The sequence below is a fragment of the Myotis davidii genome, unplaced genomic scaffold, assembly GCF_000327345.1.
Source record: "Myotis davidii unplaced genomic scaffold, ASM32734v1 scaffold1383, whole genome shotgun sequence".
NCBI classification, from domain to species: domain Eukaryota; kingdom Metazoa; phylum Chordata; class Mammalia; order Chiroptera; family Vespertilionidae; genus Myotis; species Myotis davidii.
Window position 1 is genome coordinate 745,479 of NW_006295083.1, and position 4,990 is coordinate 750,468.

Sequence of the window (4,990 nt, forward strand, 5' to 3'; positions counted from 1 at the left end):
TGAAACTATAGTCCGGCCCTCCAATGGTCTGAGGGACAGTGAACTGGCCCCCTGTTTAAAAAGTTTGCATCCAGTGTATTGCCAGTTCCTTGTAATTTAACATTTAAGTCATTCAAATGTTCACAAAAATTGTAAATGGAAGATTATAAAAAGAGGGTTTTGCGTGCCAGCAAAAGTTACGGCACGCATGTCAGGGGTTGCCCACCCCTGCTCTCGCCACTGAGCCTGGGTGTGGTTGTGGCTGTACCAATTTGCATTCCCACTAACAGTGTACAAGGGTTCCTTTTTTTCACATCCTCAAGATCACTTGTTATGTCTTATATTTTTTATAATAGCCATTCTAACAGGTGTGAGCTGGTATCTCATTGTGATTTTGATTTGCACTTTCCTGATAATTAGTGATGTTGAACACTTTTTCATGTACTTGTTGGCCATCTGTATGTCTTCCTGGGAAAAATATTTATTCAAATCCTCTACTCATTTTAAAATTGGATTGTTGCCGAAACTGGTTTGGCTCTGTGGATAGAGCGTCGGCCTGCGGACTGAAAGGTCCCAGGTTCGATTCCGGTCAAGGGCATGTACCTGGGTTGCGGGCACATCCCCAGTAGGAGATGTGCAGGAGGCAGCTGATCGATGTTTCTCTCTCATCGATGTTTCTAACTCTCTATCCCTCTCCCTTCCTCTCTGTAAAAAATCAATAAAATATATTTTAAAAAAATGGATTGTTGCTTTTCTTTTACTATTTAGATGTATGTGTTCTTTGTATGGCTTGGATCTTAACCCATTATCAGATACATGATTTGCAAATATGTTCTCCCATTTGGTAGTTGACTTTTTTATTTTATTGATGTACATGATGTTATATGTCAATTACATCTTAATAAATCTGAAAAAAGTTTGAGAAATGTTTTAAAAAGAGACATTTCAAACAACTGCAATATGTAGATATTATTTTTTCTGATTCACACAAGCTACTAAAAACTACAAATTAAACCCTGGATGACTGGCTCAGTTGGTTTTGAGCATCGTCCTATACATCACAAAGGCTGTTTGTTCAATTCCCGGTCAGGGCACATACCTCGGTTTTGGGTTCGATCTCAGGTCAGGGTGTATATGGGAGGTGGGTTATTGATGTTTCTCTCTCACATCAATTTTTCTCTCTCTCTTTCTCTCTCTCTCTCTCCCTTTTCCACTCTCTCTAAAAGTTAATGAAAAAAAAATGTCCTTGGGTGAGTATTAACAAACAAACAAACAAACAAAAACCTACAAATTAATAATATATAAGCTGGATATTTGATAATATTAAGGAATTTTTGTGTATATTTTTAGTGAGATGGTATATTAATGTGTGTTGTTGTTGTTTTTTTAATGAGACTGACACACTGCCTACTGCGCTGAGGGGCAACTTTATGTTTTTTTTTAAGAGCTCTTATCTTATACCAATACATAGTGAAATGATTACAGAAGAAATAATATCATGACCAGAATTTGCTTCAAAAAATATCGAGGGAGTGGAACTATAGGTAAAACAAGGTTAGCAATGAGTTGATAATGTCTTAATCTGGACGATGGGAAAATTATGTTCATTATACTATATTTTCAATGTCTGTAAATGTTTGAAATATTTTATTCAAAAAGTTACAAAATAGCATTATATTGCCTAGAAGTTCAGAATGTGAGCTCTGGAGTCACATGGCCTCACTTCATATTCTATCTTTGCTTTTGACAACTTTGTTCCTTTGGGCAAGTGAATAGTCAGGATATAAGGAACCTTAGCTGAAGGAGGCTTCACCATCTTGTGATGCCATCATATCAATATATCTTCTGAAGATGCTGCAAAAGGGGAAGAAAAGACAAGAGTTATTCCTGAATTTTTTTTTTTAACTCTCACACCCTGGATTTTATTGCATAGTTACAATAGTGTTCTTGCGCTACTCACATGCATATGGCCAGCTGGGGCCTAGGTGATTCTTTGCAAAGCTACAATGCAAGCTAAGAAAGCCAGGCAGTGCAAACTAAGGAAGCCTTTTATCCTTCTCAAGCCTCAGGCCAAGTTCTCATCAGTGCTAGTCTCTCTGGCAGAATTAGGGGCACTATCTGAGAAACATCACATGAGCACACATCTGGGCACCCACACTCTGCTTCAGATGTATCCACTCCCCACCCCCCATTCAACTCTTGACACATTATAAGAGATGTTTTTACCAGGATTTCTTCTTGGAAACATGGAGAGGTGGGAGGGAAGAGCAGTAAGAGGGGCTCTGGCAAGCAGATCTGCTTGTCTGGGTGCCTACAGTAAAGAACCCTTGAGGCAGGCAACTTGGGCCTAGAGCAGTGGTTCTCAACCTTCCTAATGCAGAAATCCTTTAATACAGTTCCTCATGTTGTGGTGACCCCCAATTTCATTGTTACAAATTGAACATAATTAAAGCATAGTGATTAATCACAAAAACAATATATAATTATATATGTGTTTTCCAATGGACTTAGGTGACCCCTGTGAAAGGGTCATTCGACCCCCAAAGGGGTCTCGACCCACAGGTTGAGAACCGCTGGCCTAGAGGAAAGCGTGCACTGTAGGTCCCCCTTCTCTAGGGACTAAAAGCAAGGACCAGAAGCAAAATGAAACCCCTGTCACCCTACCCACCTTCTGATAGTCTGTAGATCTAAGGAAATAAGCTTACATAAAATGAGAGGATAATTTGGAGTATATACTCTATTTACAGGACACCCTGCAAGGAACAGAGAAGGTGAAACTGCTGGGTACAGAATGCAAACAGTTTTGGGAGTTCCTAATCTCTGTCCATCCTTTTTTCTGCTCTGCCCACCCTTCAGCTCTTGCAGGGGGAGTGAGGAATCAGATTCTCTAGGAGAGCATAGGGTGGCACAGAGTTCAGATACCAGGGCTTCGAGGCTTGTAGAAGGCCCAGTGGTGGCCAGGCAAGGTGGGGCTAGAGGGGCAGACGGTCCCTGCTTGCTGTCCTTACTCAGGCCTTGGATGGCCCAGTCATATGACTGCAAAGAGTGGACAGCTTGAGCAGCAAGGGTAAGGTCAGATCTCTGCTGCAGCTCAGACATGAGCTGAACCCAGTTGTCAGGTCCCAGCAGGTCCTTCTCCAGACCAGGGAAGCTGATGTCCAGCAGTATATTGCTCAGGCTGTCATTCATTGTGTCCAGAACCAGGCCTTCTGTCAGGGAACGGTTGGTTGGAAGGCTGGCAACCTGTGGCTCCCCAACCATGGGGTAGTCTGGCTTGGGAACTTCCATTTCTGAGGGGGAACAGCTACTAAAGGTGTCAGAGTTGAGGTCAAAGGGCTCAGAATCGAGGAGTTCTTAGGGTGAGTCAAAGAGGCGGATACCTTTCAGTAGGGTGGTACTGAGAATTGTCAGCCCCAGGGAATCAGGTAGGGAGCCAAAGGTACCCTCAGGGGTTCATACTGGGCTGAAAACTAACCCCCCAACTTCAGTTGGCAGTGTAAGTCTCCAGGATTCGGGACTCAAGGGGAGAACAGATCTTCTTGGGGTGGAGGAGATGGGCAGAGTCTCCTTAATGGGTATCTTAAAAGGTCCTCCCTCCTCCTGGGAGTAGCCGAGCTGGGAGGCAGGCACAGTGGGCATTGAAAAGAGAGTGGGCTCTGTGGCTGGTCTTGAAGTCCCGGGGGCCTCTGAAAGAGGAGCTCAGGCTCATCCACACAGGGAGGCAGTAGGTTCTGTTTCCTTTGAGACTGACTCATCTCCCTCCCCTCCCTTTGTTTAATCCCAAACATTTCAGACACACACTGGGTTGGGGATCAGAGCCCACTGTAGGACTTTTTGGACCTTGGAGTGAGAGAGTGAGGGGAGTCCTCTGCCCAGGACTGAGACAGCTCCTTTTTGACAGATGGGCGTGGTGAGGGTCACTCTATCTGGGGCGGGCTCTCCACTTTGATGGGCCTCCCTAAGTGTGGCATTTCCTCCCGGGCTGTATTACTTCCTCCTTGATGGACTGAACTGGAAGCGGAGGAGACAGCCCTTCTCCAAGCAAGAGTTTCTCTTCTTTCACTGGCCCTGCAGTGGGCAGAGGGGCTGCCTCTTCATCAGCCAGCAGCACCTTGGGGGCATTACAGACTTGATGGTGAAGCTACCAGGGGCAATGGCACCTTTACTAAGGGCTGTAACACCTGTGGCTGGTTCACTGGGAACTAACTGAATGGGTACCAGGTATGAGCTGACCCGGGGTAGCAATGGCTTCATCTTCCGCCATGTGCCCAGTGGGAATGCATTTTTGATGGTCACATTCTGGGGGAGCTCAGCATTGGGTCATTTCTGCTGCTCAGACACCTGGTCCAAGGTGAAGTACTGATTGGCACTGAGGTGAATGGTCCAGAAGGAGACCTTGCCCTTGGCAGACGTCTCTCGAACAAACATGTCATGAAGAGAAAGGTTACGGCGAATGGAATTCTTCCATCCTGGCTTTGCCATATGCTTAAAATAGGGGAAGTGGGCCTTGATCCACGTGTAGATGATTTTCAAGGTCATGTGCTTCCTCTCAGTACTGTTGATGGTGAATTGTATCATGGCCATGTAAGAGTATGGCAGCCACTCAGACACGGAGTCTTGCTGGGATATTGATCCTCCTGGGGGCTCCTCAACCTTAACCTGACTCGGCTCCAGGTGCTGGTTTTCCTTTCCTTCCATCCCTTGCTTGATGCCGCAGGAGCCCAGGCCATCAGAACTCATCTTTCCAAGCCACTGGATGTTGGTCTAGCTGGTGTTAAGAGTGCAGCCTGCTGTCTCACCACCAGCACAGTTTTTCTATCTCTGCCTGAGAAGGGCTCCAGGTAGTCTAGGAAGATTCACATCCATAGCTGCAGGTTTTGGTCCCAGGATCTTGGTGATCCCTTCTGTCCTCTTGGAATCATTTCTGGTTTGGGCTTGAGGTTGGGGTTCTGGAGGGTGAGTGGGGGCTCTCCCATTGCTAATGAGGATGAATTTCTTGGGCCCATTGCTG

General features: G+C 45.5%; 1 pseudogene; it reads right to left on the minus strand.

The window, feature by feature from the left end:
• Positions 1–1,772: 1,772 nt before the first annotated feature.
• LOC102771270 overlaps positions 1,773–4,990 on the minus strand; it is a 3,513-nt pseudogene continuing 295 nt past the window's right edge.